The sequence below is a fragment of the Chelonoidis abingdonii genome, chromosome 1, assembly GCF_003597395.2.
Source record: "Chelonoidis abingdonii isolate Lonesome George chromosome 1, CheloAbing_2.0, whole genome shotgun sequence".
In the NCBI taxonomy this organism is placed as follows: Eukaryota; Metazoa; Chordata; order Testudines; family Testudinidae; genus Chelonoidis; species Chelonoidis abingdonii.
This window is the reverse complement of record NC_133769.1, coordinates 241,936,076-241,961,035: the sequence shown is the minus strand read 5'-3', so window position 1 is coordinate 241,961,035 and position 24,960 is coordinate 241,936,076.

Below are 24,960 nucleotides of genomic sequence, written 5' to 3'. Positions count from 1 at the left end.
ATGGGTTATGGATGGCAGTTATTACTGGAGATGCATTACAGCTAAGATCCAAGGCTTATTGTGTCATCAATTTTTAAACAGAACTGGTCATTGAAATTAGTGGGGAGTTCTGATTAAAAATTGATTGCACACTAAGCCCCCAGGGAAATAGACACCCCTTGTAGATATCTTTTCAGTAGAAACAACTGTAATCCACTGATTTGAAAAAAAGAGGCCCTCTTTCTTTAATTTCACAATGTAAAGCACCATTTGTCCTGAGCTGCAGTAGCTATGTCACATTCCAGGAATATAAAATGTAATACAGTACCATATATTATATAAAATATGTGAGGGAACTGATGGACACTTAGTTCATAGTGCCCTGGTTTAGTGCTACCTCACTAATGCACATCAGTATATTGTTAGTGCTGACTTCCTAAAATTCCCATATTTTCTCTGATGTGATCCCTTCTGTGCTGGAAAACCCAAACACCAGAATGTTCCCATATTAAAATACCCTCCTACCAAAATGTTCTATGTCCAAAGAATCAGATTTAAAGCTATCAGTGAAACTAATACAGTATATAATGTTGAAGATGCTCCCCACTTCAGTTAACTGAAGTGAGTAATGCTATAATGTGCATTTAATACATGCTAAAAAGCCACTTTTCAACAGCTCACTTATTTAAATATTTGCAACAAATTTAATGCCACAACTGGCACCTTCAGAAATATATCATCTTCTAGGTCGGGAGTCTCAAACTTCATTGCACTAAGACCCTCTTCTCACAACAAAAATTACTCCATGACCCCAGAAGGGAGGCGGATGGGAGCAAACCTGAAGCCTAAGTGTTTCAGCCCCAGGCAGTTAGCCTATAACCTGAGTCCTGTCACCCACAGCTGAAGGTTTCGGATTCAGCCCCAAGCGATGGGGCTCAGGCTCCAAGCCCAGGGCCCAGCAAGTCTAAGCTAGCCCTGGTGACCCCATTAAAATGTGTCATGACCCACTTTGGGGTCTCGACCCACAGTCTGAGAACTGCTGTTCTAGATTGTTCAAATCTTTGTGCTTCTCTGCTATAAGTCCCACTTCTGTCTGTCTAGAGCGTCCCTACTCATAGAAGTGAGGCCTCAGGGGGATTGTTCTGAGAGTGGAGTTTGCCACCACATGGAACAAAGTGTCGAGCCTGTACTCAAATTCCATGTATTTCAGGAGATCATTGGGAAGCCAGGACTATCTTTGTGGGTGCTATATGCTTTTTCTGTAGCAACTCAAAATCCCAGACAATTCCCGCCCCCTGGCTTGTCCTCTAGCAGTGCACAATCCTTTGGAGCTTCACAGTTGCTATGGTTTCTGCAGCTTTCACCTACCTTGGATAACACACTGCGGAAGAGGCCTGGTGAAAAATTAACATAACCTGGGGCTGTTTTAGCTCTCCACCTTGATCTCTGCAGGGCAGATTTCCTCTTGCACTCCCTTTTTGTTGCATGGATCCCCAGAACCATGCAGTGGTCATGTCCCCCTAGGTGCTGCCCGAGCCTACACGTGCCACACACCCATAACTCCCACTCCCACAGTTCCCAGCCAGTGGGAGCTGCAAAGCCGATACTGGAAGCGAGGTCAGCTCATTGAGCTTCCCTGATTGCCCCTGCGCCTAGAGGCGTCAGGGACATGATAGCTGCTTCCAGGAGCTGCATGGAGCCAGGGCAGGCAAAGACCCTGCCTTAGCCCCGCTGTGCCATCACCCAGACTTTTAATGACCCAGTCAGCAGTGCTGACTGGAGCTGCCTGGGTCCTTTTTCGACCGGGCATTCAGGTAAAAAAACAGACACCTGGCTACCCTATATTTGCCACTTTTGCAGAGCAGCAACAAATGTTGGTATTTAGTTGAAACAAAACAAAATTTTGTCATCCTTTCTATAGTGCAAAAGCTGTCACAGTGCAGTATTTCTATTGCAATGTGACAGGAAAAGTATTTTCATGGAGTCTCATTTAGGGTTTGATGCAAAGCTTGTGGAAGGTAACAGAATGAGTCTTACGATGTGTCTGCACTACAGCTTTAAGCATGTGCCAGCCTGTGTAGACAGAAACATGCTAGCTCTGTGAGCTTTAGTGAGCTAAAATATCAGTGAGGACATTGCCGTGTGGGAGGCAGCTCGGTCTAGCCAACTAAGTTCAGACCCAGAGGGTTAGGAAAACTTGGACTCAGGCAACTAGCCCAAGCTCCTGCCCATGCACATTGCTATTTTTAATGCACCAGTTCAAGCAGAGTTGTTGCACGTCTGTTCACCTGGGCAGTGAGGAATGCTACCAGCTGCATTTCCCAGGCCCAAATCTACTGAAAACAGCTTTTTTTTCTTTTTGTCTGAGAAAATTTGAGTTTTTCTCATTCCCCTTGACATATTTGACTAGAATTAACCCTACTTTGCTTTTTTGTTGCCCTTGTCTTGTCCCCTTGAGCCTTGACTCTGAATTTTCTCCATTTCCAACACAGGTTTGCTTTTATCCACAGCAATTTGAGCAGCCCCTTGTGCATCCACATAGAGTGATTTGTATTTCTGACATTCTTTTCTGAGAGGAATTGAAGTTCGCTCTGCCTTAATCATAGTCTCTTTGAGGATTTGCCAGAATGCTTCCAAAATGGTATATTATAATACATTGCACCTTGTACATTGGCTTTCTTAATTCACCAGAATTTCATTTCCTGAAATCTAATGTCCTTATATAACTGCTTTATATGATCCTATTCATTATTATGATGAATACAAGTATCTCACAGTCATTACATCCAAGCTTCCCTCTGGCTCCCAGTCCTTTCTTCCCTGTCAGTAAGAAGCATCTCTTATGGTCTTTGCTCTCTGGAACATAATATTCTCCTATGTATAATTTAGTAACCTTTTTAATGTGTGTTACCCCACATATAACTGGATAAATAACATTCCCCATGGACCTGATCCTTATGGACCTGGTTGCAGTTACCTGGAGCCCTTGTATCTTGCACTAACTCCATAAGTTAGACTAAAAACGAATTCTAAAGGCTTGCTAACTGCATGTTACTTGGCTGATTAGTTCTAAAAAAAGGTCAGCGGTTGTTAACAGTTTCCACACGGTGGAATCTTATGTTCAATCTACACTGCAATTAAAAAACCTGCAACATCAAGTCTCAGAGCTCAGGTCATCTGACTTGGGTTCAGGGAGGTTGGGCTGTGGGACTAAAGGAAGCAGTGTATATATTTGGGCTTTGGCTGTAGCCCAGGCTCTGAGACCCTTGTCCCTCATTGGATCTCAGAACCCAGACTCCACCAGAGCCTTGAACAATTATATAGCCTTGCAGCCCAAGTCCTGTGAGCCCAAGTTAACTGACCTGGATCAGACATGGCTGCGACATTGGTCTTTTATTACAATATAGACATACACAGGGACTGCAACAGTTTCCTCCTTTAATTAGTTTTTATGCAGGTATTTCCAACACACTTGTCTCCATAATGTCTATGCGTTGTGTATCTGTAGAAATTATTGACAAAAGCTGACATTCTAGTGGCTTCTACTGTTCTGTTTTGGCACTGATGAGGATTGGTTCACCGAATGTTCCTATATGCTATGTAGACTTGTAGTGATGAGTCCACATGTTGTGTTTTAACTACCTTTGTAGTCAGTCAGGGCAGAAGGTATCTATGCAAAGGAATGGAAATAATTAGTTTAGCCTGATAATGTCACAAGTGAACAGAGGAAACTGGGAAATTGGAAAATATTCCATATTTTATAGACAGTTAAACCAAAGCCAGTGTTGTTTCTTATTTTTTATCCATGAAAAGTCAAAACACAAATAATAAGCATTTGCTACATACCAAACTGCTCATTTGCAACATTCAACTAGCAAAGAAACTAACAAAGAAAATAGCAACTAACATTTATCTAGCAAAGAAAATATATAAATACATTCTTTAGATTTATAAAAGAGGTAGTTCTGTTGCTGATCTACTTGATTCAACTGGAAAACCAATTAAAACTTTCCTATAGACCTGGTTAGTATAGTATGGTATAGTATGGCCTAAACAAGCTGAATATGAATCAAAAGAATTGAACTCATACTTAGAGATTTAGGCAATGTCTGCCATAAACCAGTGCTCTGGGAGCCCATTTGTCAGAGTAGAAATAATAAGAGCAAGCTAGTGGCAATAGATATCTTGCATTCTTGGTGCTTGTCCTTGGAGCAAGGACAGCTGAAAGGGATTGTCAAACACCCCACAGTGCAGGAGCTTGGATCTTGGAGCAGGGAAAAAGACAGTCCAGAAATAGCTGTCCCAGAAAGTATCAATTTGCCCAAACCTCTCACCTTCCAGCTAGCAGTTCATTTGCTGCCTGAAGTGATAAATCATCTGAATTTCCTCTCCCTAAAGACCTGATACCTCACCCACAGGTTCCACTTCCAATGAAAAATGCTTTTGCCAGCCACCTATGGTATGTCTATATGGGGATAAAAGACCTACAGCTAGCCAAAGTCAGCTGACTTGTGCTCACAGCGCTCAGGCTGTGGGGCTAAAATTTGTTATATAGATGTTCAAGTTCAGACCTGAGCTCTGGGACCATCCACCTTTGCAGGGTCCCAGAGCTTGCATGCCAGCCTGAGCCTGAGCTTCTACACAGCAATTTTGCAGCCACTGAGCCCATATCCTGCAAGTCCAAGTTAGCTGACCTGGGCCAGCTACAGGCGAAAAAAAAAAAGGCGCAGCAGCGCAATTGTGCTGCTCTACTCTTCAGTGGCAGATCCTTCGTTCTGAGAGGGACTGAGGGACCCACTGCTGAAGACCTGGACATGCCACCCCAATAGCAGCCGAAGTGCTGCCCCTTGGTATTGGCCACCCCAAGCACCTGCTTCTTTATCTGGTGCCTGGAGCCGGTCCTGCCCTACTCTATGAACTGCTCCCTATACCAATACTAACCTGTGTCAGTTGCTAATCCCTCCCACCGCAATGACAAGTGCTTTTGCAGAGCCTCCCAAGCAAGCCTCACCCATTTCAAACTCAGACAACTTGAGACAACTGGATTATATGCAAGAGCAAAGGGGTAGGTGAATGCAAAAGCAGCTGGCTTTGTATTACTTAAAAGTACGTACCAGGCAGAGTACCAGGAAAACAGAGTTCCCAGCACAGCACAAGCAGAGAAAATATGAAGAGTGGTGATATTTAATACTAAACAAATGTCATCAATGTACAATTATTTATTCTTAGTGTAAGGGAGATTATTTACTATAAATATTTCTGGAAATAGCATTTAAAAAATCCCTGCTGTCACAGTGTAATTCTGTGTTTAATACTGGAAGAGTGGTATTTTATTAGAGCTGGGTGAATAACTGATTTTTGGATTTTCTGACCATTCCAAAACTTGAGGGTGGAGGGGAAAGGTTCAGCCCAAACTGAGTGTCGTTCCCCACTCCCCCCACCCTGGTGCACCCAAGAACTATTCAAGTATTTTATACAAAGTGGGCTAGCTTCAAAAGGAGAGACTGAGAAAGAACCCATCTCAGAGTACCCTATAGCCCAATGGCTGGGAGTCTCATCTGTAATGTGGGAATGCCAAATTCAAATTCTTATAAATTGGTTATTACATTATCCATACATAGTGAAACAGTTTCAACATGACAGATTGAAAATTGCTCATATGAGAATATCCCACAGCCCAGTGGCTAAAACAGGCCTAAATTCAATCCTTGCTCCACATCAGGTAGAAGACGGAAATGAGATGAGTATTCTAATCAGAGGATACCACCACCTCTTCTGCTCATCGTGAATAATTCCTAAGTCCTCCCAAGCATTATTTGGCAAATTCATGTCAAATTCACAAATAGTTTCAGATCAACTAAAAAACTGCATTTTTCTTCAAGTAAACTAAGAATCTGGAAAATATCACCCTGTTCTAATCCTATGCTTATTTCTATAATTTTTCATAAAATTCTTTTTTTTATAGAATGGGCAAATGGTCAACAGCAGCAAGTTCTTCTGTTGCTGTTAGCAGACAACTTTAATTTGTCAATATGCTTTGGAGAAGAAAAATACTATTTTCATTTAGATAGTAATATTGGCTATTGGCTTAGCTCACTGGAGATCTGCCCATTGGTGATCCATGAGATCTAAATGAGATATTAATTTTTTATTTCAGCTACTCATTGAAATATTATTGCCTCTTTTACAGGAATGCATGGATACCACGACAGGCACCAATTAAAAATTGTGAGTTACATGTATAGTTATTTTTAGTCAAAGGAAAACACATAGTGTAAGGATATTTTAGGCTACAAACTTCTAAGTGGCTGATTAATATCTGTATTGTGCTGTGTAATTTTAATTAAAAATTCTGAGTTCCTTTTATTTCTGCAAAATATATTTGTGGGGCACTATTGAATTTGTTATCAAGAAGTAAACCAGGATATGTGCTTTGAAATAACTTTCCAAATAAGGTAAGAACTGTTTGCTTGTCACTTACAGATATTATGTGCATGATTAAATAATGATCTGATATCACTTGAATAAATATAAAATGTTTAGAAATTTTCATTCATTTAATGAAATGAGAACAGTAAATTCAGTGTGTTTGATAATTTCTGTTTGTCAGATCTTATTATTTATCTGAAGACTCACAGTTCTTGCCTGTTTTTACGACCACCATTCCATTTTCTTAAATTGTTTTCCCCAAACAGATTATCCACTGAAATCACTCATTTAAAAATTAGAAGTCAAACTGATCTGGTCTGTGTCTCTCCCTAAGGAAGAACAAAACTAATTCAATTCTGGTCTGAAGGAATTCATATCTAGATCTGCCACACTTTGGAAAAGCCAAACAGTGGAAGGAAGTGGTGCATGATAAGCATACCATTATTGTTAGCTAGAGCTCAGTGGGAAACCAGTGAAAAAGAGTCACATGAACAGCATTAGTCAGAATGGGTAAAACAGGAACCTCACTCTATTTTCCAGCCTTCCACTGCAGATAGGTGGTGGAAATGAGGTTCCTACAGAAGTGCTACATAGATTCATGGAACCTACCACTACAATCCAAGAATGAAAGTGCATTCATTGAAGTGGATGATTTGGTGGGTTTCCTATTCATGTATGCCATTAGGATATGTACAACAACAGTTTTACCCTTGATTGTGCAAGTGCTACAAAGCTAATATGAAGGGATTTTTTTTTTTACTTTTCCCAAAGAAACTCAACAATTTCTTTTATTCTTTATTTCTTTTTATTAAATATATCTTTTATTTTAGAGTGAGGAGTGAACCAAGACAGTATGGTTCAGAACATAAGAAAGGCCATACTCAGTCAGACCAACAGTCCATCTAGCCCTGTGGCCAATGCCAGGTGCCCCAGAGGGAATGAACAGAACAGGTAATCATCAAGTGATCCATCCCAATTCCCCCATTTCCAGCTTCTTAATAACTTAATAAGCTGGCATTGATTTTTACATCAAACATACATTGATTCCAATGGATTCCCTTGTGCCCAGGGATGGCAGGCTATGGCCCTAAATCTCTAAAATCTTTTAAATCCCATATGACTTTCAACCCTGTATACTACTTTGCCAGTGCTAGTCTCACTTCTAGTTTATCCAGTTATCCCATTCCCGTCTGGATGAACTCATGACCATTTATTACACAGCATCTAGTAGATTTTAACATTGCAACAGAAAATGGAAAAGTGTGAGGAAAGTTGCTCAAATCTATTTTGCCATGCATCTCTTTGCTTAGACATGGAGAGAGTCATTTAAGAGGTGAGATGTCTGTTTATATGCAAACAGACAAAAAACCACTGCAATTTGTATGTAAGAAATTGATTTTTAGTGCTATATGATTCCATCAATTTCCATACTGATAAAAGAACGATGGACTGTGGTAACTAGTAAATGAGGTCTCTTCCCTAAACCTATTCTTGTATTTTGAAGGTCTGATAAAAATGTAATCAATTCTAGCAAACAGATTCCACCACCTAAACTGCAAATACAACAATCATGTCAGATAAGTGTTCTGTTTACACACCATTGTCATCACTGCACTTTATGTAGAAAACAAGAGAGAGCCAATGTGATTGGAGAGCAGGGATACCCATAATCATAATAAGCGTCTTAAGTTTGTTCTGATCAAAAATAGCTAGTTCTTTACTGATTACAGTTCTTTGTTTGGTTCAGTCAGTTGCCAGGATTTTACAAAGATGGGTTGTAACTTAAGCTTTAGATTTTTAGAAAATAATGGATTTGATGAATTTAGAGACAGATTTTAAAAACTATTTAGGTGCTAAAATTATTTAGTTGGACACAGATATGCCTTTAAAAATCTAGTCCTTATTATTTATTTCTGCACGCAGAATATCTGTCAGCAGTCAAAATTTTCCTAAAACATAGTAGTATTCAAAAATTTTAGTAATTTTTTAAAAATTTTGCAATCTTTTTTTCTTTCAGACAATATGGAGCATTCACAACAATTATTCAGTACTCTATTCAGAGTCTGAGCGTTAATGATTAGACAATTTTTTTTTTCTTTTTCGCTTGCTAGGTAAGTAAAAATCTTATTGAATAAGGGGTTTTACGTCTCAGGGAAAGGTTGCACATATGTTGCATATATATAAGGGAAGTTTAGTACCTTTAAAATCTTTCCCCCCTAAGTTATGCAAGGTTTGCCTGTGGTATCATTCTTCAAAAGGTTAGGTTACTCTGATATTTATAGGACAGGTGAAAAGTTTAAATCTGTGTCATTAGATTCACACAAAATCATACAATGTATGCAGTTTTGACAAGACCTAGTTGAAATTTTTAGAACAATATGTTCATCAGAAAATGATCTTTTATTCTAAAATGATTTTTTTCTACAAAATTGATGCCGTCTTTGAGTTTTTGTAGAATTTTCTGATCAACATTTATCAATTGTTTTTATCAAAAATGTTACCAGATGTGGATTTTTTATTCATTTTTTTGTTTGGTATGTTTTAAAATGAATGAAATGAAAAGTTCAAAAACCATTTTGATAGTACTTTCAATAATATTTGATACAATTCAATTAAAAATTTTCATAATTTTTAAACGTTTGTTTTAAACCCCAATTTAAAAGAGCTTTTCCGTCCAGCTCTAGTTTTGAAAAGTCTGGTCAGATCCCATTCCAGGGTCCTGAGGCAGTATAGCCTCGCAGAAGAAGCATGGACTGAGATTTGGGAGACTAGCCAAGAATAAAACTCAAATCTCCTGGGTGACCATGGGCAAGTCACCTCTCTGTGCCTCAGTGTCCCCATCTGCAAACTGGGGATAACAACAACTCCCTTTCTAAAGTGGTTTTGGATCTATTAATGAAAAGTGCTACATAACAGCTAGATATTATTATTCTGAGTTTAGGGTTTGGTTGATACTGTCCATCTGTTATATGGACAAGAAGCATCCTATACAAAATATACTAACTGCCTTTATTGGTCATTGCACACAGTGAAAAGAGGAAGCCAAACACAGTGTATTTGGTTTGCCACAAGACATGATTAGACTCCATGACAATGCAAGGTAATATTGAAAACAGCATAGATGTGTCATCAGAGCCTGCTTACTCCCAGATCATGGCCACAGAGGACTTAGTTGTTTTGCTTAATTTTACTAGGACCCAAAGGGAGTGAGTGACTTGGGCTCCTTTGAATCGAGAGGACAGGATCTCTTTTTATTACATTCAGTTTTGTTACATACTCAATAATGGCTCTATTTGTTTGCAAATATTTTGCATCTATGTGTGAGTTTACAGTCCAACATGCTTTTGTGGTAGATTTGTTACCAATCTGCCCAGGGTGTCAGGTGATTTTAAAGCTTTAATAAGAAAATAATAAAATAACGGTGGAGAGTGCTAGGGATCCCCCATGTCACTCAGAGGAAGGAAAAAGCAAAGCGTTAGTGTCCCAAGTCCTAACCCACTTTCATACTCACACCCGCACTACCCAAGGCCGGCCAAACCTGAGTGTAACATAAGAGGAAGAGGGCGGAAGGGGAGTTTTTGTTCCATGTACGGGTTGTCCAGGGTCCGCTGTTGATCTCCGACTTGCTTTGGCTCTTGGGAGGGTTTTTAAGTCCTGGGTTCTTTTGGGAGTATTTTGTTCAGGAACCTCTGCTCCTGGTGCTCTTTGTACCTGGAAAAACCAGCTTTCTGTGGCCTTCTTAGGTTTCCCAAAACACACCAGCTGCAGGGACACGAAACCTTATTCCCCCACTCCCCCATTGGCCTTTGCCATATTGCTTGTTTTTGCACTCTTTGCAGTCCTGCTCAGCTTAGTTCTCCTGTTCTTATGGCTGGCTGGGGTTGGGTAAGATGTGAATGCAGCTGCAGATTTCTCGCCGTGACCTTGGACAGGGTCAAGCATCTTATCTTCAGACTAAGCTAGCTGAAGTGTCAAGTTAACCCATTCTCTGCTCTCTTCATCCCTCCCCATTTGGCCTCTCACAACCTGCAAAGGAATTTTCCACTCCACACTTACACCTTTAACCCTTCCCAAAATACCTTGTAATGCTTGCAACAGCATTAGCAACATACAATGCTGATCTGCCTTAGGGAGGGGGCCATTGGGTTCTGACACTTTCAGTATCAATTTATGTATCAACATCTTCAGTTTTTTACTTACAGATTGAACACAACCCAGAGGCAAAGTCCAGCAAGCTTTAGATCTGCATTTCAAAATGAGAATAAAGTCAGCCTTCTTAATAACTGGTTGAGAAGAGTTCTAATGATGACATATATAAAATCTCAAAGCCCTGGTTTTACTAAACTGCAGATGGAGTAAGAAAAAAGGTTATAGCTAGAGACATAGAAAAGTAACATTGGATTCAATCAGGCCAACATAGCCCTTGAAAGTGGTTCAGGGTTAATTTATGATCCTCTGAATATCTGAATCAAGAGCCAATGCACAGGTCTTAGATAGAAGCTTTATTATGTAATGAGTAAATAAAATAGCTATGCTGGCAAAGAAAATCCATGACTTTTTTCAAAGATAAGAAGATGCTTTTCGGCACACTGAGTGTCAGGATTTTCAAAAGCTGATCTAAGTGGGCAGTGAACTGCAGTCCTCTAATATCTGCTATATTGCTTTGCTGCCATTTTACAGAGAATATTGAGGTAGCTGTTCCTTAAATGAGATCAATGTCTCTCTGAAACCTTACTTTTATTATAATTCCTCATGTTTTAAATGTTAAAACAAGGGTTCATTTAGAAATATAAACTATTATCATTAGATCAATGCTAAGATACCCTAAATATTTTATGAATGTGTGGTTACATTTTAAATGTGGTAACTAAAACAAGTTTACACAGTGTTATCTGTGAGCCTTTCATACCTGCAAAAAAAAGTACCAAAAATAAAAAATAGAATAAGATAAAGCACATGAGATTACATCTACAGATGAGTAAGAATTACACAGCTAGTTGTGATAATTCAAATTAAGTTAAATTGATATAGATCAGTTTTAGACTAAATTAAATGTTCACATAATGGTTTGTTCTGGCTTAACTGTCTCAATTTTCAAAGCTATTGTTTGTTAAACTGGTGAAACTTTGTGTGTAGCCCAGTCCTTAGAAAGGACATCAAAAATATCCCAGCACATTTTCCATTTCAAAAGAGGTCCTTCTAGAGTGATATATTATTTAGGTCTAAGCTGGGAGTAAAGAAAAGAGATGTCTCTTTGGGAAAGAGGAATGTGCAAGCATGGAAGGAAACAGAGGAGCTTAATTGTTGATGAGCTCTGTTGAACCTGGAAAATAAATTAAGTCACTGAAAGCCAGTTTAGTTAGATCATATAAAGAAATAGCTTTGGAAGGATGTTGAAGGCCTTAGAAATCAACCAGAAGGAAATACAGTTACACAGTACATTAACATAAGTTGATAGTTTGGCTAAAGAAAAAAAGTCAGATGTTTCATATTAAGTGACAGGACAAGATAAGCTGTGAGGATTGGTTATGAGCCTGGTGAGACCTTGTTATAGGTTGAGTTGAAACCTCATTGTGATTGATAGGTGTGAATCCATCCTTCAGTTAACATAACTGTAAGGATTATCCCTCACCTAAGAAAAAGGAATATGTGATCCCACCCAGGAATATTTTCCAAGTATAGTTTTGGGTACGTATATGCAGTAGGATTGGGAGGCGGGAAAGACACACACACACTCCATTTATACACACATAGGCACGTAAACCTGCTGTCTCCCAGCATGCTCAGTGTTAAATTGTAGCCACAGAAATTCTGAAATTCCAATCAAAAGTCTGGCTGACCTTCTGATGGCAGGACATGCTCTCTTAAAAATAGCAGAATACATTTGTTACCAGAGTCATTACTGCAGCAGAACTGTCTCAATTTTGACGTCAGTTATAGTGAAGAGCAGAACAAAATGTTTCAGCTTCTTTGTTTTGTGGAGCTATTCAGTGCCTGTTTTTGTTGTTGTTTTGTTTTTTAATTCCCATGTCTTTGCTAAAAAGCAGTCACATTCTTTTCTGTGGTATATTTTTGCACCTGTGTTTGAAAGGTCTTATCATCACATTTGTGTTTGTTCCAGGCAAGTGCCCAAATTCAGTTCTGTTTTCACTTCCACGTAAATGTTTTATGTGACTTTCCTCCCCTTCTTTCTAGGCACATTGTTTTTGTCCCCCTGTATATATAATGATTTAGATCAGGGATTGGCAACCTTTCAGAAGTGCTGTGCTGAGTCTTCATTTATTCACTCTGATTTAAGTTTTCACATGCCGATAATACATTTTAACATTTTTAGAAGGTCTCTTTCTATAAGTCTACAATATATATATAATTTTACTATTTTTGTATGTAAAGTAAATAAAGTTTATAAAATGTTTAAGAAGCTTCATTTAAAATTAAATTAAAATGCAGAGCCCCCTGGACTGGGGTCCAGGACCTGAGCAGTGTGAGTGCCACTGAAAATCAGCTTGCGTGCCGCCTTCGGCATCCGTGCCACAGGTTGCTTACCCCTGATTTAGATCTTGTGGTTAGTTTTCAGTGTTACACTTTCTTAAATGCCAAGGAAAAAGATAAAGAGGTACAAAGCTTCACTTACAAGGTTAAATCTAGAACATATGAAGCCTTCAAGAACCTATAAAAAATTCATCTTCACTGTTAAATGGAGATACATATGAGTTCCAGCTGAAGAACTGAACTAAATAGCCTGGCTCAGTTCCATTGACTCTGAGCCTATCCATCAAAAAAAGTGGAGCTGGTACTTGATTTAGATCCAGGCTAATGCCCTTGGGCAGCTTCACTTAAGACACATCAATCTTTCAAACTGATGCTGGATTCCCAACCCCCAATCCCAGCAAGTTTATCCAAATTGTGAGCTGCAGGAATTCATTAAAGGTCTTAGTCACACCACGTCTGCACTTTAGGCAATGCTAAGCAACAAGAAATATAAACTGTGCTGATCAAAGTTAATGAAATTTCTTGTTTTTCCCATACTACTAAAATGTTCTATTAACAAGTTTTGTTTGCTTGCTTGCTTTTAAGGTATTAACACTATCTCTGTCAAAATATAGTAACATTTTGGATATTCATAAAGAGTTTTATTCATTCCCCAAAGTAGGCAGTTACTAAATATGTTAATAATGCTTAAAGGCTCCATCTAACCACTATTTCATCTCTTCTTATTTTGAATTGGAAACTGCTATCCTGGTGCCCAATGCTGCTCACCTGGCTCATGTAATAAGTCTCATCAAAATAAACAGGAACACTCAAAGCAAGCAGAATTTGGCCCAGTACAATTATCAAGAACTTAAGGAACATTAAAAGTATCTATATTTCATGATACATTTAATAATCTAAGATGGAACAGATTTCAATTCTGGATATTTTGTGAGATATTTCAAACAATCATTGAACCATGAAATTAATGTCTTCCATCAGTTTAATGCACCATGTGATGCTTTATTATATGGCTAACTCTGAGACCTGACTATAAAAATTTTAATATTCTTTCTGCCAATATTCATTTTCAATGCCCTCAGAATACTATGCTTCTTGCCATAGAATCGAGCTTTCCTTATTTTTAGGGAGAATGGAATTCTGTTTTTCCAGGAAAAAAAGGGGAAGAAAGGAAAAATTAATTGTTCCATATAGCACCATATTGCTGTTGTGCCAAGATAAATAAGTCCCGAATTTACAAGTGCAGTTTCACCATGGCCAATAGGCTAAATTGAGGACTGGTGTACAACGGTGAACAGACTTGACATTTCCTCTACTAACACTAAGATTGAATGTAACCCTTGGTAACTTCAGCACACCAATTGGTTCAAGTACTATCACATGTAATTAAAAAAGTGAGTATGTTAACAAAACAGAAAATCTAAAGGCAAAATTATATGATGCTCAGAGTACTGCTGTGAAATCCCATCTGAGGAGAGAAAAGGAAAACAAATGAGCTGCGCTTATGTGATTCCATTACCAAATTCTCAGAAGAGAGTTCACTGTTCCTAAAGTATAAAATGTACACAGACTGGAGCCTCTAATAATATGTTTTCAATATACATCTCTATCCAAAAAGAGCAACTAGAGAGTGATCCAAAGTCTACTGAAGATAGTGGAAATACTCCCAGTGACTTCAGATCACAGTATTCATTCTTAACTTACAAGAAGGATAAAGGCTGTCTTGTCCACAGGGAAAGAAAATAACTATAATTAAACAACCAACAAGTTGTTTATGTAGCGAGTTATGAGCTGATATGCCCATTATTGTTATTCAGTGTGTTACAAAGGGGATACTTAAAAGTTAAGTAATAGAACAGCAAGAGGAGATGGTGGAACAGAGACAAGTGGATAATTAGAAGTATGGGAGAGATGTGATGTACTGTAGCTACTCCTTCTTAAGTGAAATTTATTGGCCAAACTATATGTTGTAGGAGTTACCTGGAGGAAAATAATTAATCCAGATTGTTGTTTCTTGAAAAAGTAATCATTTCTCTGAGTGCTGAGAACACTCCTGGGTTCTATTCACTTAAAGAAGGATGATCATGATCTTTTCCTATGGCTTAGGACATGCCACTGAAAAACAGACATTGTTAACACTTATTGTCTAAGAGCTTGAGTTCACTAGAAAATGTTGTGTTTGTACACAATTGTAAAGAGTCAAATTTGCTGTTATGATGCTTACCATGTTTCTCCCTGTTCTACACTGAAAACCCAGTTGCGGTCAGCATCATGGCAGCTATATAGATTCTATACACCATGTTCAAACATGATAAAATTGCTAGTGAAGACAAGCTTTATGATATACTAGAAGAGGGAGTATCTTCATCTAGGGTGGACATACACAGTTTAGTCCTACCAGCCCCCAACCGAAAGAGTACAGAGGGTGCAGAAGAGTGACAACCTCAGTCTTTGTAGGCCACAATGTGTTATCCTAGGCCAAGATTTTACCTCTGGAAATTGTCTTTTTAAAAGGACTAAACCAGCAGCAATTTGTGTCAAATTAATAGCTCAATCAAGTACTTCAGTTAAGTACTAAGTGCATTCTTATTTAACCCACTGTGGCTAGAAGGTGCTGCAAGGAAGGCAAAAGACTCCCAAGTCCTCTGCTAATTAGCCCATGGGACAAAAAAAATTTTCCTGACCCCCATCCTAGTTCAGGGTGGTGCTGCTGGAATGGAGATGAAAGAAGCTTCACTCAGCTCCACTCCAGGCTTCACCTTGGGAGCTGGGGAATGCTAGCCAGTGGGTGCCAGAGACTCCAAGGCAGCTCTGGTGTCCCTTAGTGAGTGTCTCCCTCCTTTGCTGGTGGGACTGTCCCCTTTTACCACTGCCCTATCAAGTTTCCCCACTCATTGAGGCAGGTGGGTGGCATTTTCAGGTTTCATATGTCAGCTGTAATGTCCGTAGTTCTGCTCTGCCAAAGATTGCTAAAGTCCTCCAGGAAAGAGAAGTAGGTCAGGACCTGGTATTTCTAAGGAAATTAATTCAATAAATAAGTAAATTAATAAATGTTTTGAAGCTGTCTTTGTACAGCAACAAAAAGGAGCATTACAGGGCAGCACCTTGCCCTCCCTTTTCTTCCTTTCAGATCACATTTAAGTGGTAGGACTCACCTGGTTCAGCAACACTAAGACAGTGCATGCTCTTTACAAATAATACTGTATATCAGATCTCGTGGATTTAAGGTGTAAGTAAACTGCTCATGTTGTTCAATACACAGCATATTGCAAGCAGTTGGCACCATCCTCCACCTTCTCTTTGCCAAGTGTAATTTTTTTTGTTCTGTTTAAGAACATGTGAAGTACAAGCTATCAATTTTCCACAGGTACTGAGCAAACTGCCTCTAAAATGTTCTTTTAATAACTTATTGAGGGAGAATGCTATGGCCTTTCAGTCAAGGATACTTCTAATTGTGTTGGATTTAGCTGACAATTTCCTACGATCTTGGGAAGTGATGAGGAAACAGAATTTGTCAATAAACTGAAGTTTTTGACATTCACTCAGTCTCTAATGAAGTTAGAATAGTGCTAGTAAAAAACCACTGGCTCTCAGGACGTAGCAATTGTTTTTCTCTTTTCTTTTCTGCATATAAGATGCAGATATTCTCCTCTTATAAAGATACTAGCAACCAGATTGTGACGAATTATCAGTAATACCATCCAGACAATGAGAAGATGACTCATTGCTAAGTTACTGAGGCAAATGGAATAGAATAGAATAGAATTAATCTTGGAATTATGCTCTGAACAAAACAATCAGGTTATATTTGAATAGGCATATGCTGCGCAGTATGTAGCTCCCAGTGAAAATGTGCAACTCATCTACTATAGCAAGTTGTGGGTGAAGTATTCCTTAATGTTCAAGATTGCAGGACTGATATGAGATGAAAGTCTTGTCATTTCCTGATCCCATCTCTTTTTCTCTCACTAACATCCAAGCGTGTACACACACTGATTAAAGCACAAAAGCAAGGGTGGCATGTGGCCCCTTTGGCCCGATCCTGCAAACGCTTCGACTTCAGTGGGACTGCTTGTGGTAGTAAAGTTAAGTACATGTGTCAGGGACTTTTTGAGGCACTGTTGGTGGATTTTAGACATAAGGAAAGTGTTACCTGCCATGAAGGTGTCATCCCAGGATGGATAGTGGTGTTGCAGCTGCTATATCAGTTCCTGCTGCTCGTGTGCACAGGGGCATTGACCAGTGGGAAGGATGGCATCCTTATTAAGGCACTAGACTGAGATTGAGAAGACTGGGATTGTATTCTGAGCTCTGCCACAGACTCCCTTGGGAAAGTCATTTAATCTGTCTGTGCCTTTGTTCCTCATCAATGAAATAAAGAGAATATTTCCTGTGTCATAGACAACGATAAACTCATTGCTCTATTTGAGGCATTCAGGTACCTTGATGATGATAGCTTATATAAATAAAAAGATAAATACAGTTAGAAATCCCTATATCACATTGATCCCTGTCTTCATGTCAGACCTTTGGGGCCACTTGTAGTCAGAATTGGCTGGAGTCAAGGATTTGGGTTTAACCATGTGAATTTAGGCAGCCACTGAGAGAAAACAAATTGCACTTGGAACAGAGTAAATTCCTTTGGAAAGAAGAAAAATATTTAGAGCAGGCAGGGAGAAACAAACATGGAAAAACAAACAACTGAAACATGTGCAGGTCCAGGTGAGAAAAGGAAAGCCTTTTATTGCCATTTCTTTCCCTTCACATTGAAGGTAACTGCATTCAATGCAACTCCTTCACATCTCTCATTTTCACTAGTTCCATACCTGCTGATGCTTTCTCATTGCGCCCTAGTTTCTTGATGCTGAAGCTCTGCTATCTCCATGCAGTCCCTCCATTTACAACCATCAGCTAGACTTTATCACTCTTGCTATTCTGAATGTCTGGAGGACTATAGATATTTATTTATTTTAGAAAATATACTCTAAATATCAATATTCAACCTGGGCAGACCCTTGTCAAAAATAAATCTGCCTGCTTCCAAAGAAAAGGCTTAGTTTTAAAAGGTTAGGAGAGTCAAGAGAACAGAAATTTTTTGGATTTAGAAGATGCTGGACCAAACTGAGAGTTGATGTGAACAGGCACGACTCCAATGAAGGCTAATATCATTTGAGGATGTATTAACAGGAGTGCTGAATTTAAGACAAAGGAGATAATTGTCCTACTTTACTCGGCAATGGTGAGATCTCAACTGGAGTAGTGTGTCCAGTTCTGGGCACCACACTTTAATAAAGATGTGTATTAATTGGAGAGAGTCCAGAAGACAGCAACAAAAATTATGAAAGATTTAGAAAGCCTCATCTATGAGGAAAAGGTTTAAAAAACTTAGTTTTGAGAAAAGAAGACTGAGGGTACAGGTGGGTGGGCAGAGATCTGATAAGAGTCTGAAGTGTGTTAAGGGCTGTTATTAAAAAAATTGTGATCAATTGTTCTCCATGTCCACTGAAGGTGGAAGAAGATGTAATCTGCTTAATCAGCAGCAAAGAAGGTTTAGGTTAAATATTAGGAAAACTTTATTATAAGGTTAGTTTAGTACTGGAATACATTACCAAGGGAGCCTGTGGAATTCCCACAACTGGAATCCCCCTAATACAGAACAAGTTAGACAAACACCTCTCAGGGATGGTCTAGGTGTATTTGGTCCTGCCTCAGCATGAGGGGCTGGACTTGATGACCTCTTGGTATCCCTTCCAGCCCTATATTTCTATGATTCTATTATCTATTACACTGGATTGTTTGTACATACTTGTATAGTACTATATTTTCATAATTTAATACTGGATTTTTAAAATGTTTTTGATGTATGATGTAATTTAAAAAAACAAAATCTTAAATCAAGAAGAGTAAAGGCAATATAGGATCAAACCTTTGTGAATAATTTTTAATTGTCAGATGACTATGAATACCACATATCTTTTAGTATTTGGTCCTCTTCTATTTAAAATTGCAATGAAGTAGAGAAATAAAGATTCAATTGTTTGGGTCAATAGTTTGTAAGTTTTACCTAGTAGTGTTGAAGGGCCAAAATGCTTAAATTCTACTGCATCCATCTTAAATTTGCATGCAAACAGACCAGAAAGTGTTTTGGTGTTTGCAGCAAATAATTCATAGTGAATAAAAATGAGTGTCTCATGGTTATCCTATAACTTTTGACAGTGCATTCTGTCATCCACATTAGGACTTGTAATAATGCAGTTCATATGAGGGTGGCTGGATTATAATTTTGAGACTGTGGACAGTTTTTTCTTGTCCATGGCAAAGCTCCTGTAACTGCCTGAACCATCCTATAACTCAGATATCTACTTGAAACTTTTAACTTCTTCTTGGCCACACAAACAAAAAGTATCTGTCCATGCAACATCTATCTAACTGTTTTAGGGTTTTATACTGCTGCCTGTCACCATAACATCTGCATGCCTTCCATACAAAATCCATAACAATAGTCATTTCCCTAGTGAAGACTCAGACCCCTTTTTGTGGGCAGAGGACTGTTAAAAGTCTGCTTCAGGTATTTTTTTAAAGATTTGATTAATTTTCTTTTTTGTTTTTGGTAGGGATTTAGAGGTCGAAAGGATATAAATGTGGTGAGTGTCATTTTTATGATGGAAAGGTCTTTTTGAAGAAGAACATTCACAATAGTAGTTCCTAAATATGATCAGACTCTGGATTTGCCTGAACTTCTTTGTAAGTCTATTCCATAGCTGAATATCCTAGACCGAGGATGTTTTATCTCTCGCCCTATGTGCTTTGTCATGGGCTGTGTGAGTTGCATTGTCCCAGAGGAATACAATTGACTCAGTGGTTCATAGATCAAAATTCAATCTTTGATGTAGCTGGGACTTGACTCATTAATTATTGTAAAAGTTAGGACCAAGACTTTTATTATCTCTCTCTTTTTTCTTGGCTCAGGTTAGGGTAGCTCTCAACTGATATTGCTATTTCTCATAAAATTAAGACAATTTGACTTTGCCTTCTGAAATATTTGTCTGAAATACCCCAGTACTTTGCATCTATACTCCATTAAGTTCCGCATTAGCCTTCTAAGCAAAAAAGAACAGATTAAAACTCCATAATAGTTTGCATGTAATTTCTCTGAATTATAACAATACATTGTACTTCTCCAATGGGTTTAGCTACAGTATACAGAATATCCACTGTAATTGCTAATAAAGGATTTTCAGTAAGATGACCGACCAATAGATAGAATCTGTAGCACTGGCTGTTCAACACTATTGTTTACCAAGGTGACTTCTACAACAGTTCTAAATATAACATGTTTATCTGTAAGGCTGAAAAGAGTGTCCCATTAAAATCTGCAAAGCAACAATGTTGTTCTTCAAATACCTCCTTAAGAATCTGTTTCCTCTATAGTGATGCCTACAAAAACTCAAGAATGGTTAGTTAGCTTGTGTTGTGACCATTGCTGTCACAGTGTTTATAGCTTTATGTTATCTTGTGCTCTTCCTCCACGTCTGTTCTATCTCTGTGTCTTGCCTTCTACATAGACTGTAAGCTTTTGGGCAGGAACCATCATTTGGTTCTATACTTGCACAGTGACAATGGGAATGGATCTGGGGACATTAGATACCAGTGTAATACAAATAATAAATAAAAACAGTAGACAGGATGGCATCTCTTCAGCAAATGTTACATACTTCCTGGCATTCTCAATTTAAAACTCGACAACCACTGGTGTTTAAATACTGCCATCTCCTCATAACATTCCCAATTTCTCAACAGACTTCAAAACTGATTTACTGAGCTCTCTACTCTCTTCTGCCAGCCCCAGACACACCCCATATAAAGAATACCTTTACTACCCGCCTAACATTTAGTGCTTCTAAAAGGAAGCTAAAACTAGTTTCAAAATGAAAACTCAAACCTGATACCTTATTAGTTTAGTCCCAATTCTTAAGTACATACTTACATTTAAGCATTTATTTCTATTGATTTAATTTTATTTCAGTGGGATTGCTCACATGCTTAGGTTTAAAATAAACATAAATAGAAGCTTGTGATTAAGTACTTTGCTGGATTTGGGCTCAAGACTATATAATAGGTGTGTCTGAGTCAAATAATATATTTTCTACAGAGCATGAATATTGGTGCTGTTCAAAAAACCATTGCCTAAATATCACCACAGCAATATTCAAATGATCTAATGCCCCACTGTGAGCTTTGGTAATGTGTGGCCGGTGGCACTACTAGGGTCAGCTCTAGGTTTTTTGCTGCCCCAAGCAAAAAAAATTTTGGTTGCCCCCCCCTCCACACACTTTTTTTTTTTGGCTTTTACACATGTTTGCACTTTGCAGTTTTGTTTTTACTGTTTAAAATTAAAAAAAATGAAAACAGAGAATTCGTAGTTAGTGAAATAAAACAATTTCCTACTAGTGTAATTTTAACATTTAATTTTAACAAAAACACAATTACAAACAATTTGAGTTCAACTATACACTGTAATGAAAAACGTTAGTGTCTTACAGTTTCTCATAAATTAAAAGAATTTATATGAACTGAATTTTTCTGTTTTTTATACTTGTGTAGTCTTTTAATAAGTCAGAGAAATCTAAATTTTTTGCAATAGTAGTTTCAATTTAAATTATTATGAGTCCTGACATACGATTTTGAGACATGGTGGACCTCAAATAATTTTTTAGTAATTTCAGTTTTGAGAAACTACACTCACCAGAAGCCATTTTTACTGGTAATGTTAAAAGAATGCGTAATGCTATAGCAGTGTTTGGAGTGAAAAAATCTTTTATTGCTATAAATTCTAATACTTTTAGAGGAGAAATTTTAGGACTTATTAGCTCAGATAAAGCTACTAATTCATCATTCAGTTGTACTGCATCATTGTCAGCAGCATTATCAGTACTGAGCACTAAATGTAGGTCTTGGCACTGCTTCATGAGGTCTTCTTTGGAAAACTGATTTTTAATATATCCAATATCATATAAAAATTCAAAAGTTTCACAATGACCATGCAACTGACAAAATCTTTCTTCAATGGAAGTTATAGCTACATCCAAAATACAATAGAAATATTCAACTTTAAACCTTTCTTTTGGATCTAAAATAGGATCATCATGAGGCTCATAATAAAACTGTCTTGTGTTTTTCTGAGGACAAATGAATTGTTGAGGTGCAAATGTCAGTTCAAAATCAAGATCCTCTGCTATTGTTGTTGCTTCTTTGACAGTTTCTTCAAAGCCTTCATCTGAATGGTATTTTTTTAAATATTCCAGCGTTTTATTCAAAATCGTCTTTGCCTCGGATATGTATATGGTTATGTTCTGCATAACTTTGCTGGTCAAATGAATTTAATTTGGATTTTGTACCAAATAACCATGCAACATGAAAATTGAAACTGCATCAACTGTTTTCTGAGCCAATGTTTCCGCTTCATGTCAAAATGAAGGATCATATGACAAGTCCTGGCTTATTTCAAACAGTGCATCATAAATCTCTCCTCATGAATATCGGAATGGTCTAATAGTGTCTATCATGCTTTCCCATTTAGTTTGACTTAGAGGTTTAAGTGTGAGGTTTTTGTTCAAGATGCTTCTTCAAGGCTGCCCAATGATGTGTGGAAGCACTAAAAAAGGTATACATTGCTTGCACTGTGGTAAAATATGAAACGGCATCTTTAGATGATTTGGTGGCATCACTGACAACCAGATTGAGCGAATGCACATGGCAAGGAATGAAAAAAGCTCAATTGTTTAAATTCAATATTCTTTGCTGTACACCTGCATGTCGTCCTCACAAGTTTGAGCCGTTATCATAACCTTGGCACGTGTATTTTCTAAAGGTGTTCCATAGTGTTCCAATCTCTGTAGAATTACATCTGTGAGGGCTTTCCCAGTAGTTTCGTTCACTGGTATAAATTCTAGAAGGTGTTCATAAATTTTCACTTCTGCATTTTCATCGAGCAAATTTGCTCAGTTTTGCTCAGATCTTGAGTACAATCAACTATAATTGAGTAATATTTGGCATGTTTCAAATTTGATAAAATTTCTGTACGCACTCCATTAGAAATTAATTCTATTATCTTATTTTGTGTATTTTTACCCAAATAATGGGTGTGACTCTCCATCTTTCACTCTTCGTACATGCTCAGCCATACCATCATCAAATTTTGCCAATAACTTCACCAATATTACGAAATCTCCATTGTTATTCTCATACAGAATATCCGAGGATCCACGGAATGCGAGGCACTGTTTGGCTATGAAATTACTGATTGCCAGCAAATGTTCCAATACCACTTGCCAACATAGAATTTCTGAATTTAGTTGACATTGCTGTACTGCATCGATTGTTGTACCGGAACATAATCTGTTTGACACCTCAATCCAATTTGCCAATGAGCGTAAATGATGTTTCATATTCTTTCAAATGCTGATGCAAATTTCACCAGTCATTAAAACCTGCAGTTGCCAGAAGAATATCCGAGTTACACAACAGTTTGCAGCTAAACAAAAAAACTACATCTTTGGTCTGTGAATATACTAACCGCGATCTATTCATTTGTTCCCTATGTTTCATTTTTTTCTTCAGACTGGATGGCATAAATCGACAATTCGACTCATTAAATGAATATTTAAATGTAGGATCTAGTTTTGAAGGACTTTTTTCACAATAATAATTTGCATTGTATCAGTAATTATTGTCAGCTATGTACTTGGATCCAATCCTATGTCAGTCTCTCCACCTTCCAATAATTGTTCTTCAGTTTTAGATTTGAATAACAGTTCTTCATTTCTGGACACTTCAGCTGAAGAAGTAAATCTTTGGATGGATTGTGATTGTTCATCTTTATCATTTGGCGAAGATAATCTTTGGTCTGACTGTTGTTCATCTTTATTGGTTGATAAAGGTAATGTTTGGTTCGATTGGTCTTCATCAGTTGATGAATAATCACCTTCAATGCATTGCTTAGAGTTTTCTCCTTCATTATTTACTTTTTTAAAATACTTTTTTTGAAGTACGAGAGAGTTTTTCTACGTCTTTTTGCCATTTCTCTCTTTGTTGCAGGTAAGCAGCACCGGAAAGTCATTTTAGTTTTTGCCCTGGCATTTTAGCCCTATAACTGCTGGCACTGATGTGAAATGGAAATTAGTGCAAATAGTGCCACTAGGGCAGCACAGTACACACACGTAATCATGATTTGAGTGACTGTATCACAATATGACATGATATTTTTCACGCCACTCTCCTATTGCACTACTGTACTTGCCATAGGTAATGCACTAGTCATTGGAGCAAGAGAGCTCCGCACAAGCTTGGATACACAATGGACCCAGCCCTGCTGGCATTTTCCCAGTGCTGAGGCTGCCCAGCTGGGAGCCCGAGGGGCATGCAATGGAGAGAGCTCTGGGGCTGGAGGAGCCAAGGAAGAGGTGCTGGGCTTGCTGTACAGTTGCTGCCCTTCTCTGCCAGGTCACTCACCCCCTGCAGGAGGGGTGTAATAAGCCTCTGTCCCAAATCTGGACCTTAGCGTCCAAAATCCGGGTGCTTAGCATGAAACTCCCCCAAGCTTATTACCAGCTTGGACCTGATCTCGCTGCCACCAGACAGGAATTACAGCGCCTGCCTCGCTCTGGTCCCCCAGACTTTCCCTGGAGGGACCCCAAGACTCAGAAGCCCTGAGTCTCGCACCAAAGGGAAACCAACCCCCTCCCCTTGTCTCCTCTTTATTTCATCCCCAGCTCCCCCTCCGTGGGTTATCCTGGGCGATACTGTACTTAACTCCTTGAATGCAAGACAGAGAAGGCAATTTACCTTCCCCCGAGGCTATGCATTCAAACCTAGTCAAGCTAACACAAAGAGATTTTCCCCCTCCCTTCGTCCCTTAGCCTTAACTAGAGAAAAACCTCAAGCAGGTTTTAAAAAGAAAGCTTTATATAAAAAAAAAGGAAAAGACATAAACATATAAACTCTGCATCAAGATGACATATACAGGGCTATTGCTTATAAGAAAATATGAATAAACAGTCT